The sequence below is a fragment of the Heptranchias perlo genome, unplaced genomic scaffold, assembly GCF_035084215.1.
Source record: "Heptranchias perlo isolate sHepPer1 unplaced genomic scaffold, sHepPer1.hap1 HAP1_SCAFFOLD_59, whole genome shotgun sequence".
Taxonomy (NCBI): Eukaryota; Metazoa; Chordata; class Chondrichthyes; order Hexanchiformes; family Hexanchidae; genus Heptranchias; species Heptranchias perlo.
In genome coordinates this window covers 3967960-3983553 of record NW_027139612.1, presented here as the reverse complement: position 1 = coordinate 3983553, position 15594 = coordinate 3967960, and positions in this window count along the sequence as shown.

Below are 15594 nucleotides of genomic sequence, written 5' to 3'. Positions count from 1 at the left end.
TATGCCCGATTTAGAATTGCTTTAACAACAATAAAACAACACATTCTGAATTCCCAAAATGCACAACCATTTGCAAATCCAATGTCTATCTTAGACGAAGCCCATAACGAAAGTTATATCCTTATGGTTGGCTCAAGCTTGCCAGGAAGATTCCAGGTACATTGATGGACACCGTTGTAGTGTAGCCTGACTTTCTCTTGTATCCAGGTCATCTGCTTCACAGGCAATCTGTAAACCAGCATCGAGGCATCAAGCTGGGAGGTCGTGACCAGGCATGATGCTGCCAGGTGAGATTGTGTTGCCAGGAAGTGAAAGGTGAGGTTGCAGCAGGAATGGTGGATCGGTGTCTCTCTCCATTCAACTTCTGTCCGGCTTCTAAAAACCTTTTTAACTCCTCTAGGATGGTGGCTTATCAACACTAGGTTCCCACAAATACAACCCACGATTGATTGACATTTCACTTGTTTTCTCTCAATGTCCGCTTCGTAACCAAGTCAAGCCGGCAGGAGTTCAAACGACCTCTAGCCCTCCTGGAATCGTTATTATTGGCATGGTGATCTATCCTCTCCTGTGTGTGTCTTTCACAACGTGCCATAAATTGTCCTTTTAACAGCCCTTCTTCCTTTTAAGAATCATTTTCCTTCAGACATGCTGAAGGCGACTTAATCTCAGGCTTTCGTTTATCAGATGATTTTTCACTACACAGAGCAGCTGGGAAACTCCTGCAGTAAGTAATGGTCAGGGTCAGGTACACAAGGCTGAGTGACTTTATTGTGCAGCCTCCAGGCATCACCTCTCTCTTTGTTTCTCTCTGTGGATCTACTTTTTCCTTTTCCTTCTTTCTATCAGTCTCTTACTCCTTCCCTTTCCATCTGTCTTCATTTCATTATGTTTGCTTCATTCTCTCTCCAGCTCTAGTTCTGTCTACTTCTTTCTCTCTGTTTCTATTTGACTTCTCGAACTCTTCTTTGCATCTGTTTCTGTATTTCATTCCGTCTTTCTCAGTCTCTGTTTTAATATTTGTATTTCTCCTTCTCTCTCCTGTTTTCTATTTTCTCCCTGCTTTCTGTTCCTCTTTCTCTCTTTCTCTTTGTCTTTTTATGGCTGACACTCTCCTGCTCTGACTCCCTCTCAGTCTCTAGTTATTTTGAATTGATTTCTTCTGTCTATTAACCTCTCCTCTCCGATCACTTTGTAATTATTTGGCAGTGTCTCTCTCTCTCATTATATATATATGTACATATACTTTCTTTCTCTCTTTATTTTTCTCTCTTGTCTTATTATTTTACTCTTTATTTCTGTCCGTCTCTGAGTAACTCTCTCTGCCCTTCTTTATTTCTGCACTTTTCTAATTGTTACATATATTTTGTCGTTATGTTCTCTCTCTGCGTGTTCCCCTCTCTGGCTCTCGTCTCTCTCGCACTGCCTCTCTATCTAACTCTTTCTCTCCCTCTCTCGACCCTCTCTGTCTCTCACTCTCTATGTGTCTCTCTCTCCCTGCCTCTCTCTTTGTCTTTCTCCTGATCTCTATCTCTGTCTCTCTCTGTGCCACTCTCTCTCTGTCTCTCTCTTTCCCTCGCTTCCCCATCTCTGTATCTCCCTCTCTGTCTCTCTGCCTCTCCGTCTTTCTCTCCCTCTCTCTCTGCCACTCTCTCTCCCTCTCTTGCCTTTTCCCTCTCTCTTCCCCTTTGTCTCTCTTTATCTGTCTCTCTCTCCCTGTCTCTCTCCAACTCTCTCTTTGTCTCTGCCTCTCCCTCTCTCATTCTCTCTGTCTCCCTCCCTATGTCTCTGTCTCTCTCTAATTGCCTCTCCCTTCCTCTCCCTCTTTCTCGCGACCTCACTCCCTCTTTCTCACTCTCTGTTTCCCGTCCTCCCCCTCCCTCTCTCTCTCATTCCCCCTCTCTCTGCATGTCTCCCTTCCTCTCTCCCGTCCTCTCTCCCTCTCTCTCACCATTTATGTGAAGTACACACATCCTGATCAGGTCCACAGAAGTGACTTTGATTTCCAGCTTTGCACATTTTGCTTTGCGGTCAGTTAATTAAAGTCCAGCTGAGATCTTTAGTGCTGACATTTTGAACAAAAATTCACGGATCATCTGCAAAGCAAATACTGCCTCAATAGGTCAGATTATCAATAAAATATAACATCAGAATTAGATTTATGTTCATTTCATATTTCTGTGCTGCTAATATAAAATGTACTTTCCATCCCGCGGGTAGTGTCGGGGATGGAGAATGAAATGGGATTTATTTCGAGTCCTTGAAACCCTTCAGCTCTTTCTATGATTTCATTAATTTAATAATTAGATTGAATGGGTATTTCGCCCCGTTCTTCAGCTCCTCTCTGAATTTAGTCTGGGTCAGGACATAAATACACGTGTTTGTGCAGGAACTGAGAAGCTGCAGCATCTTTGATGTGTGTAGCGTGATATAATTAGGGTCGGTTTCGGAGTAAAAATACCGAATGTCTGCAATTCGCATATAAATGTAATATACAACCTGTGTCAGCCACAACAGTATAAAACTGCCCAAGAAACTGAAGAGTAAAATGATGGATTTCTTTCGGTTCTCCATCTCTGGATCACTCTGATTCTCTCCATTGCTGCGGCCCCGGAGTCCCCTGCGGACTCGACTGGACACTAAAATACGCCTGACAGTCAGAACATTGAGCAGTAAAATCAGACAGAACGGGAGACAAGGTGTTAAAATGAGGTGAAACATGTCAAATGCGGCCCATGCGGGGGAAGTCCGGAAGCTCGTTTTACCCTCACAAAACCAGGGAACATTATCAATTATAACGTAAGGTTCAGACATAAAGTACGTGGGGACACTCGCTAAACAGCCCAGCACACTCACTGTCCCCAGAACCACAGCCGCCGTTCTCTCGGTGCAATATTTAATTTTCAGCTTCTCACAACAAATCGCCACAAATCGATCAAAGGTGAAAGCAACCGTTAGCCAGACAGAAACATCCGTGGCTGCAAAACCCAAGAAGGCAATAAAACTACACACGGGAGTAATGTCCAGGAATGACAGTGGGAGATATATCTCATTAATCACCGTCAATATCGGATCAGCGATAACGACCAGGAGATCGGCCACTGCCATTCCCACCAGGTAGCGACTGATACATTTGGAGAGACCGCACTTTCCTCGGGACAGGATCACAATCGCCACCAAGTTAACTGTAAGACAGAGAAAAGAAAGCTGAGAAAGTACTCATCAGACGTGGAGACAAATCAGCAGTTTGAGAGGATCTGGGGTAAAATTTCCAGCTTTGTTGCTGCATCGAAGGGTGGAAAGTGATTGATTGACCTGGGCAGCACTTTCCGGCAGAGAGGTATTTTTAAACACATTGATCAATAATCATAGAATCATAGAATCATAGAAGTTTACAACATGGAAACAGGCCCTTCGGCCCAACATGTCCATGTCGCCCAGTTTATGCCACTAAGCTAGTCCCAATTGCCTGCACTTGGCCCATATCCCTCTATACGCATCTTACCCATGTAACTGTCCAAATGCTTTTTAAAAGACAAAATTGTACCCGCCTCTACTACTGCCTCTGGCAGCTCGTTCCAGACACTCACCACCCTTTGAGTGAAAAAAATTGCCCCTCTGGACCCTTTTGTATCTCTCCCCTCTCACCTTAAATCTATGTCCCCTCGTTATAGACTCCCCTACCTTTGGGAAAAGATTTTGACTATCTACCTTATCTATGCCCCTCATTATTTTATAGACTTGTATAAGATCACTCCTCAACCTCCTACTCTCCAGGGAAAAAAGTCCCAGTCTATCTAACCTCTCCCTATAAGTCAAACCATCAAGTCCCCGCAGCATCCTAGTAAATCTTTTCTGCACTCTTTCTAGTTTAATAATATCCTTTCTATAATATGGTGACCAGAACTGTACACAGTATTCCAAGTGTGGCCTAACTAATGTCTTGTACAACTTCAACAAGACATCCCAACTCCTGTATTCAATGTTCTGACCAATGAAACCAAGCAAGCTGAATGCCTTCTTCACCACCCTATCCACCTGTGACTCCACTTTCAAGGAGCTATGAACCTGTACTCCGAGATCTCTTTGTTCTATAACTCTCCCCAACGCCCTACCATTAACGGAGTAGGTCCTGGCCCGATTCGATCTCCCAAAATGCATCACCTCACATTTATCGAAATTAAACTCCATCTGCCATTCATCGGCCCACTGGCCCAATTTATCAAGATCCCGTTGCAATCCTAGATAACCTTCTTCAATGTCCACGATGCCACCAATCTTGGTGTCATCTGCAAACTTACTAACCATGCCTCCTAAATTCTCATCCAAATCATTAATATAAATAACAAATAACAGCGCACCCAGCACCGATCCCTGAGGCACACCGCTGGTCACAGGCCTCCAATTTGAAAAACAACCCTCGACACCCACCCTCTGTCTTCTGTCGTCAAGCCAATGTTGTGTCCAATTGGCTACCTCACCTTGGATCCCGTGAGATTTAACCTTATGTAACAACCTACCATGAATTGGGAGATGGATACTGAAAGTGAATAAAGTGAGCATCGGATCCACTGGAAGGGCTGGGTGAGGACACAGTGCCGGTGGGGAAGGGAGAAGGGGTTTTACACTCCGATAATCCAGCGGATCAAAGCCGGATTTGGGCTCCAGACTGAAGGGAAAGAGAGAGAAGGGTCGGGAAGGTGAGGGGATAGTAGAAGGTGCAACTGGTTTTTTGAATTGGGTAACGAAAGCCCACAGGGGCAGGCAGTAAACAGGAAAGGCAGCTGGAGCCCGAGCCAGTGAGTGAGATTGGGAGGGAGACAAGGAAAAGATCATGTCGGAGCTGGAGGGGAGTCAGGAGTGGATGGTTTGGGAAAGTGGACAAAATGAAGGAAGGGATGAGGAGACAGAGTATTCAATGCAGTGAGCGGAGAGGCTGGTATTCACAGGGAGAGACTGCAGCAGAGTGTTAGAGGAAATCTAATCTATAGGTCCAACGAACACAATCCAAGTATTACATTCAACAGTTCATTTCTGTGGTTATTGGTGTCAGGGAACCTGTGTTGGGTATAAAATGTGTTCAATAGATTTACTTTGTACATTCAATTAAAATTTAATTTAAAAGTATTAATTAAATCAACCTCGTTGTTTATTGAAGTCAGCCGAGTTTTAACGTACAGTGTACGCATAATTCATTACGATCAAGAAATTACTGATTCTATTCTTGAATTATAATTTTGTTTAGTGTTAAGTTGGAAAACAAGGAACATTCACAAAAACAGACTGAGGACCTGACACGGATATAAACATGAGGAGCGAGTCCCACGATAAACCCAATCTGACCACATCATAATAACACCTTCAAATCACATTTTCTTTGTTTAATTGTACTGGAAGTTTAAGCAGTTCATTCTGATGAATTATTCACACCACAGCCTCTCGCATTCCCCCTCAGTCACACTCTCTATCACTCACTCTACTCTCTTTCTCAAGTCCATTTTCATATCCGATTAAATCCTATCATCCTGTGCCTGCATTCTGTTTACCAGCCCAGTGTTCCACCGATCCTATTCTCAGTGTCAGTTTGTTTAATAGTGAAGCATCTGTGGAATAGTTTAATGTTTCTACAGATCATTCAATCATCCACCTGTTCACCTACACTGCTCACTTCATCGACAAATCATGGAATAAACAGAATTGAATGCCTCTTCCAGACAGATCTCTCAATAATTGGGATTCCTTTTCCTGCAATTATAAAGTAAAGGGATAGATGGCGGGACTGTTCAATTTACAAGACGCCAACATCAGACCTATCATCTGCAGATAAATAGAATGGCTCCTGATTCAAGCAGACACAGTGCAAACTACGAACATACGAATTAAGAGAAGGGTTAAGCCATTCGGCCCCTCGAGCCTGCTCTGCCATTTGTTAAGTTCATGGCTGATCTGATTGTGACCTCAATCCTACTTTCCCGTCTACCCACTATAACCTTTGACTCCCTTGTTAATCGGGAATCTATCTAACTCAGCATTAAAAATACTCTGTGACCCTGCCTCGAGGGCTCTCTGGGGAAGGGAGTTCCACAGACTCACGACCCTCGGAGAGAAAAAAATTCTCCTCATCTCTATCTTAAATTGGAGACCCCTTATTTTTAAACTGTGGCTCCCAGTTCAATCTCTCCCACAAGGGGAAACATCCTCTCAGCATTTATCCCTTCTCGTCCCCTCAGGATCTTATATGTTTCAATGTGACGACCTCTCATTCTACTAAACTCCAGTGTGTACAGGCCCAACTTGTCCAACCTTTCCTCATAAGATAAACCCCTCATCCCATGAATCAGTCGAGTGAACCTTCTCTGCACCGTCTCCAAAGCAATTATGTCCTTTCATAAATAAGGAGACCAAAACTGCACACTGTATTCTTGATGTATTTTCATCAATGCCTTGTACAGCTGTAGCAAAACATCTCTACTTTTGTATTACATACCCCCTTGCAATAAATGACAACATTCCATTCGCCTTCTTAACCACTTGCTGGACCTGCATAATAAATTTGTGATTTATGTACGAGGGCACCCAGATCATTCTGTATCTCAGAGTTCTGCAATCTCTCTCCATTTAAATAATATACTGCTTTTCTAATCCTCCTGCCAAAGTGGACAAGTTCACATTTTCCCACATTATACTGCAACTGCCAAATTTTTGCCGACTCGCTTAACCTGTCTATATCCCTTTGCAGACGCCATACGTCCTCTTCACAACTTACTTTCCTACCTTCATGTGAATCATCAGCAAATTTAGCAACCATACATTCGGTCCCTTCATCCAAGTCATTAATATAACATAACATCAAAACATTTCATTTTACAGTGAAGTCCAGTAACAGTCAGTGAATTCATCCCAATGAAGCAGTGAAGGAGATGTGAAAGAGTCAGCAGCAAACTGTGTTCAGTAACCAGATATCTGAAGCGGCCTCAGGTACACACAGAATGAAATAATATTTCATAACAGTGATAACCAATAAATACATTGAAATCCAAGATAAACTGAAGGATGTTATTGGGGATGGAAGACATGCGCTGCCTTCTTGTAAGTACTGAGACCTTGAGCAGTCTCATTATCAATCACGGAAAACACATTATGAAAAAATATTCCAGAGCAGGTTAGTTCGACGAGAAGAAATTGTTATCAGCTGCTGATGGTCTGAAACCAACTCTTATCCCAGACACTTGATTCCAATACATTCAGTCCAGAGAATAATCCAGTAACAATGCTAGTGTTGGATATGCAAAGTTTATTACAGATAAAATGCAGCTCCTATAAGACCGAAAGAGCAGAGACTTAACACATTCCATCATTCAACCAATAGAACAGAACAGGTGACTTTGTAAAATAAGCAAGGTGAAAAAACAATTTGCCAAGTACAGCAGCAGAGTTAACACCGATTTACACCATTAACAGATGAGATAACGGCTTACCCGGAACTCCAAAAGCTGCAAGAACTGGATAATAAACACGTATTATCTGAATCATTACTGGATATTCCATTTCTGTGAGAAGCACTGACTTCTGTTGCCCTGGAAACCGCAGTTCTGGCAGGCACTCTGAGCTGATCCATTCCAACAAGCCCTGATTTATACAGGGGATAAGTCTCCACTGACACGGTTATACTCCTGACCATTGCTATTAGTTACAGTCAGTTTAACAAACATATTATATCAGCAGCTTTGACTCCGATGTAAATAATGTGCTGGATATAACACGAAGATCTCAAAGCCCAGGTTATTAACTTAATCAGATCTCTCTCAGGAATAAAGTTTAAATCTGTTCTCATACTGGACTGATCCAACAATAATGAATGGCTCCATTTACAATTTTTATTTAATTGTATTGACCATGTTCACTCCTGGTGATTCATTTATAAATGTTACCGATTCTCCGCAGTGCAGACTGAATCCAGGGACACAAGCAGACCCGTTTCACTCTGTTCCTGCAGTTTCCCAGTTAAACTATTAATTTTAAGTCTCTGACACGAGGACAGTTAAAGGGCAGGTTGAGGATTGCAGCCTAGAAATGACTGTGGGTGATATTAGGGGACGGACACTGAACGTGTCCCATTGACATTCCTCTCTCCGCTATTTTACTGCAGATGTTTACTTGTTTATTCTACATTGGTTCACGGCTCCAGTAAAATTGGTCCCGTGCACCACCGAGTTCAGCTCATGACCCTAATTGACCTCCATCAAAAAGGCTCCGTGATTCCCTCACCCGCCTCCATTCCTTCCTCAGCCCATTTCTATTGAAACCCTCATCAATGCCTCTGTCCCCTCCAGACTCCATTCCTCCAATGCACTCCTGACCGCCCACCCAACCTCCACCTTCCATAAACGTGAACTCGTCCAAAACTCTGTAGTCTGTGTACAACCAGCACTCGGTCCTGCTTGGACTCACTGACCCTCACTGGCTCCCAGTTCCTTATCGATTAAATTTAAAATTCTCATCCTCGGGTTTAAATCCCTCCATGGCCCACCCCTCTCCATCTTCACACCGACAGACAACTCACCCGTCATCTCCTCTTTCATCAGACATTGGCCTCTTTTGCTGGGACTGCCTTCACTTGGTTCCACTCACCTGTCTGATCAGAGCCAGGAGAAGCTTCTCTTCCCACCCTATCACCGTTATCTCTGATGTTTCTAAAGGTTCAATCCTTGGCTCCCTCCTCTTCCTCATCTACATGCTGACCTTTGGTGACACAGTCCGCAGACATGGACCAGCTTTCAGATGGACGCTGACAAAACCACCGCCTCTTTTGACACTTCCAATGTCTTTGTGTTGTCAGACCCACATTCTGTTTTAATAAAAAATTGGGAAGCCATGATCATTGGTCCCACAATCTCCACACCCCTGCCTTTTTGACTTTTTGTCCCCAAGCAATCACTTAAGCCCTTACTGACCTGTGTTGGATTGCAATCTCCTAAGCCTGAAGTTTATTTGTATTCTTTCTTACATTTAAATCCATCAGGGCCTCACCCCTCCCTATCTCTGTAACCACCTCCAGTCCGACAGACCCTCCCAAACACTCTGCTCCTCCACCACTCGCCGCTCGTGCATCCGCAGTCCGTTTGTCCGATTGTTGACAGCTGTGCCTCAGCCATATCCACGGTCCAGAATGCTTTTCCTGAGCCCCTCCATCTCCCTCTACCCCATTCCGGTGTCAGGCGTGGCTCAGTGGTAGCAGTCTCGCCTCTGAAACATGAAGGTTGTGGGTTCAAGACCAACTCGAGAGACTTGAACACAAAATCCAGGCTGACACTGCAGTGCAGTACTGAGGGAGCACGGGAATGTCGGAGGGTCAGTACTGTAGGAGGGGAAGTACTGAACTGTCAGAGGGGCAGTATTGACAGAGTTCTGCATTATCGGAGAGTCTGTACTGAACGGTTGACGTGCTGCGCTGTCGGAAGGGCAGTACTGAGGGAACGCAATACTGTCAGAGGTGCCAACTTTCGTTGGACACGTTTAACAAAGGGCCCATCTGCCCTCTCAGGTAGGTGTACATCATCCCCTGGCAATATTCAAAATATTGCAGGGGTGTGATCCCAGGTGTCCTGGCCAATATTTGTCCTCAACCAACATTATTAAAACTGATTTTCTAATCATTTATCTCATTGGAGTGTGTAGGGCCTTGCTGCATTTCCAAGACTGTCACTGTGACGACATTTATCAATGTTCTTCAATGGCAGTTTTGTGATGTCCTGAGGTCTTGAAAGGAGCTATATAAAGGCAAGTTATTTCCTTCTTTCGGACCTTTCATGAAACCCATCTCTTGTTCCGAGCTTTTATCATCCCTCTTAATAACTCCTTATTTTGGGCCTTCTTTCGGGCACTATCGGGTCCTGCTCTCCTCTCCCAAAACTGCTCACTATTCCAGGTTTATCCTGAAATGCAAAGATAACCCCCGGCTTCTCTTCACCACTACAATCCTTCTTCTTAAAACCCTCACCCATGCCCCCTCCACTCTCACCTCCAACGAAAAGTGCGAGGAGCTCATGGAATTCTTTGTCACTAAGATTGAAGCCATCCGTTCAGCTGCCTCCCTTTCCCTAGCCCATCAAGCCAATCTTCCCCTACGGCTCCCCCCTGCCCTAAACTGTACTCACGTATTTCTCTTATTTCTCTCCTGTCTCCCCTCATACCCTCTCCGAGCTTATCTTGACCATGAGACCCATCCCCTGCTCCCTCGACCCGATTCCCAAGAAACTGCTGACTACCCACTTTCCCTTCCTGGGCCCAAAGTTAGCTGATATTATTATCGGTTCCCTCTCGTCAGGTACTATCCCCCTCCCCTTCAAATCTGCATCATCACCCATCTCCTCAAAATACGCCCTTCACCCCTCCGTCCTTGCAAATTACCGGCCCATCTCCAACCTCTCTTTCCCCTGCAAAGTCCTTGAACGTGTTGTCACCTCTCAAATCTGTGCCCATCTTTCCCGCAACTCCATGTTTGAATCCCTCCAATCAGATTTCTGCCCCTGCCACACGACTGAAACGGCCTTTATTAAAGTCACAAATAACATCCTATTTGACTCTGATCGTAGTAAACTAACCCTCCTCATCCTTCACGACCTGTCTGCAGCCTTTGACAGGGTTGACCACACCATCCTCTCCAAGGCCGCTCCTCCATCGTCCAGCTGGGTGGGACTGGGCTCGCATGGTTCCATCCTTATCTATCCAGTCATGTCCAGAGAATCACCTGCAATGGCTTTTCTTCCTGCTTCTGCACCGTTAACTCTGGAGTCCCCGAGGTTTCTATCGTTGGCCCCCTCGTATTTCTGATCTACATGCTGTCCCTCAGCGACATCATCCGCTCTCATACAGGACTGATGCAACAATAATGCGCGGGTCCATTTTCAGAATGACCATGTTCACTCCTGGTTATTCCTTGATTATTTAGACCGATTTCACCGCAGTGTAGACTGAATCCAGGGACACAAGCAGACCCGTTTCACTCTGTTCCTGAAGTTTCCCAGTTAAAATATGAATTGTGAGTCTCTGACACGAGGACAGTTAAAGGGCAGGTTGAGGATTGCAGCCTAGAAATGATTGTGTTAGATATTAGGGGACGGACACTGAACGTGTCCCAATGAGATTCCTCTCTCCGCTATTTTACTGCAGATGTTTTCCCGTTTATTCTACATTTGATTCACGGTTCCTGAAAATTTGGTCCCGTATAACACTGAGCTGAGCTCACGATTTGACCTCCATCACAAAGGCCCTCTGATTCCCTCACCCGCCTCCATTCCTTCCTCAGCCCATTGCCATTGAAACCCTCATCAATTCCTCTGTCCCCGCCAGATTCCATTCCTTGTATGAGACAGAATGTAATATAAGATAAGTACTGAGTCCACCCCACCTTGTATTATACAGAATGTAATATAAGACATGTACTGAGTCCACCCCAACTTGTATTGTACAGGATGTAAGAAAAGATATGAACAGAGACTACCCCACCTTGTATTGCACAGGATGTAATCTAAGATATGCACTGAGTCCACACCACCTTGTAATGTACAGAATGTAATATGAGGTATGTATTGAGTCCACCCCACCTTGTATTATACAGAAAGTTATATAAGAGATATACTGAGTCCACGCCACCTTGTAATGTACAGAATGTAATATAAGGTATGTACTGAGTCCACCCCACCTTGTCATGTACAAAATGTTATCTAAGATATGCACTGAGTACACCCCACCTTGTAATGTACAGAATGTAATATAAGGTATGTACTGAGTCCATACCACATTGTAATGTACAGAAAGTAATATAAGATATGAACTGAGTCCACCACACCTTGTATTGTACAGAATGTAATATAAGATATGTACTGAGTCCACCCCACCTTGTAATGTATGGAATGTAATATAAGAGATGTACTGAGTCCACCTCACCTTGTAATGTACAGAATGTAATATAAGATATGTACTGAGTCCACCCCACCTTGTAATGTACAGAATGTAATATAAGAGATGTACAGAGTCTACTCCACCTTGTAATGCACAGAATGTAATATAAATGTGTTCTGTGTCCATCCCACCTTGTATTGTACATAATGTAGTATAAGATGTTTACTGAGTGCACCCCAAGTTGTATGAGACAGAATGTAATATAAGATATGTACTGAGTCCATCCCACCTTGTATTGTACAGAATGTAATATAAGATATGCACTGAGTCCACCCCACCTTGTATTGTACAGAATGTAAAAAAAGATATGTACTGAGTCCACCCCACCTTGTATTGTACAGAATATAATAGAAGATATGTACTGAGTCCACCCCACCTTGTATTGTGCAGGATATAATCTCAAATGTGTACCGAGTCCACCCCATCTTGTATTGTGCAGAATGTAATATAAGAGATGTAATGAGTCCACCCCACCTGGTATTGTACAGAATGTAATATAAGATATGGACTGAGTCCTCCGCACCTTGTATTGTACAGAATGTAATGTAAGATATGTACTGAGTCCACCACACCTTGTAATGTACAAAATGTAATAAAAGGTATGTACTGAGTCCACCCCACCTTGTATTGTACAGAATGTAATGTAAGATATGTACTGATTCCACCCCACCTTGTATTGTACAGAATGTAATGTAAGATATGTACTGAGTCCACCACACCTTGTAATGTACAGAATGTAATAAAAGGTATGTACTGAGTCCACCCCACCTTGTATTGTCCAGAATGTAATATAAGATATGGACTGAGTCCACCCCACCTTGTATTGTCCAGAATGTAATATAAGATATGGACTGAGTCCACCCCACCTTGTATTGTCCAGAATGTAATATAAGATATGGACTGAGTCCACCCCACCTTGTATTGTCCAGAATGTAACATAAGATATGGACTGAGTCCACCCCACCTTGTATTGTCCAGAATGTAATATAAGATATGGACTGAGTCCACCCCACCTTGTATTGTCCAGAATGTAATATAAGATATGGACTGAGTCCACCCCACCTTGTATTGTACAGAATGTAATATAAGATATGTGCTGAGTCCACCCCACCTTGTATTGTCCACAATGTCAGAAAAGATATGCACTGAGTCAACCCCACCTTATATTGTACAGAATGTAATATAAGATATGGACTGAGTCCACCCCACCTTGTATTGTCCAGAATGTAACATAAGATATGGACTGAGTCCACCTCACATTGTATTGTACAGAATGTAATATAAGATATGTACTGAGTCCACCACACTTTGTATTGTACAGAACTTAATATTTTTTTTTATTCGTTCACAGGATGTGGGCGTCGCTGGCGAGGCCAGCATTTATTGCCCATCCCTAATTGCCCTTGAGAACCGCTGCAGTCCGTGTGGTGACGGTTCTCCCACAGTGCTGTTAGGAAGGGAGATCCAGGATTTTGACCCAGCGACGATGCAGGATCGGCGATATATTTCCAAATCGGGATGTTGTGTGACTTGGAGGGGGACGTGCAGGTGGTGTTGTTCCCATGTGCCTGCTGCTCTTGTCCTTCTAGGTGGCAGAGGTCGTGGGTTTGGGAGGTGCTGTCGAAGAAGCCTTGGCGAGTTGCTGCAGTGCATCCTGTGGATGGTACACATGCAGCCACAGTGCGCCGGTGGTGAAGGGAGTGAATGTTTCGGGTGGTGGATGGGGTGCCAATCAAGCGGGCTGCTTTATCTTGGATGGTGTCGAGCTTCTTGAGTGTTGTGGAGCTGCACTCATCCAAGCAAGTGGAAAGTATTCCATCACACTCCTGACTTGTGCCTTGTAGATGGTGGAAAGGCTTTGTGGAGTCAGGAGGTGAGTCACTCGCCGCAGAATACCCAGCCTCTGACCTGCTCTCGTAGCCACAATATTTATATGGCTGGTCCAGTTAAGTTTCTGGTCAATGGTGACCCCCAGGATGTTGATGGTGGGGGATTCGGCGATGGTAATGCCGTTGAATGTCAAGGGGAGGTGGTTAGACTCTCTCCTGTTGGAGATGGTCACTGCCTGGCACTTATGTGGTGCGAATGTTACTTGCCACTTATGAGCACAAGCCTGGATGTTGTCCAGGTCTTGCTGCATGCGGGCTCGGACTGCTTCATTATTTGAGGGTTTGCGAATGGAACTGAACAATGTGCAGTCATCCACGAACATCCCCATTTCTGACCTTATGATGGTGGGAAGGTCATTGATGAAGCAGCTGAAGATGGTTGGGCCTAGGACACTGCCCTGAGGAACTCCTGCAGCAATGTCCTGGGCTGAGATGATTGGCCTCCAACAACCACGACCATCTTCCTTTGTGCTCGGTATGACTCCAGCCACTGGAGAGTTTTCCCCCTGATTCCCCTTGACTTCAATTTTACTCGGGCTGCTTGGTGCCACACTCGGTCAAATGCTGCATCGATGTCAAGGGCAGTCACTCTCACCTCACCTCTGGAATTCAGCTCTTTTGTCCATGTTTGGAACAAGGCTGTAATGAGGTCTGGAGCCGAGTGGTCCTGGCGGAACCCAAACTGAGCATCGGTGAGCAGGTTATTGGTGAGTAAGTGCCGCTTGATAGCACTGTCGACGACATCTTCCATCACTTTGCTGATGATTGAGAGTGGACTGATGGGGCGGTAATTGGCCGGATTGGATTTGTCCTGCTTTTTGTGGACAGGACATACCTGGGCAATTTTCCACATTGTCGGGTAGATGCCAGTGTTGTTGCTGTACTGGAACAGCTTGGCTAGAGGCGCAGCTAGTTCTGGAGCACAAGTCTTCAGCACTACAGCTGGGATGTTGTCGGGGCCCATAGCCTTTGCTGCATCCAGTGCACTCAGCCGTTTCTTGATATCACGTGGAGTGAATCGAATTGGCCGAAGACTGGCTTCTGTGATGGTGGGGATATCGGGAGGAGGCTGAGATGGATCATCCACTCGGCACTTCTGGCTGAATATGGTTGCAAACGCTTCAGCCTTGTCTTTTGCACTCACGTGCTGGACTCCGCCATCATTGAGAATGGGGATGTTTGCAGAGCCTGCTCCTCTCGTTAGTTGTTTAATTGTCCACCACCATTCACGACTGGAATGTGGCAGGACTGCAGAGCGTTGATCTGATCCGTTGGTTGTGGAATCGCTTAGCTCTGTCTATAGCATGTTGCTTCCGCTGTTTAGCATGTAGTCCTGAGTTGTAGCTTCACCAGGTTGGCACCTCATTTTTAGGTACGCCTGGTGCTGCTCCTGGCATGCTCTTCTGCACTCCTCATTGAACCAGGGTTGATCCCCTGGCTTGTTGGTAATGGTAGAGTGAGGAATATGCCGGGCCATGAGGTTACAGATTGTGCTGGAATACAATTCTGCTGCTGCTGATGGCCCACAGCGCCTCATGGATGCCCAGTTTTGAGCTGCTAGATCTGTTCTGAATCTATCCCATTTAGCACGGTGGTGGTGCCACTCAACACGTTGGATGGTGTCCTCAGTGCGAAGACGGGACTTCATCTCCACGAGGACTGTGCGGTGGTCACTCCTTCCAATACTGTCATGGACAGATGCATTTGCGACAGGTAGATTGGTGAGGGCGAGGTCAAGTAA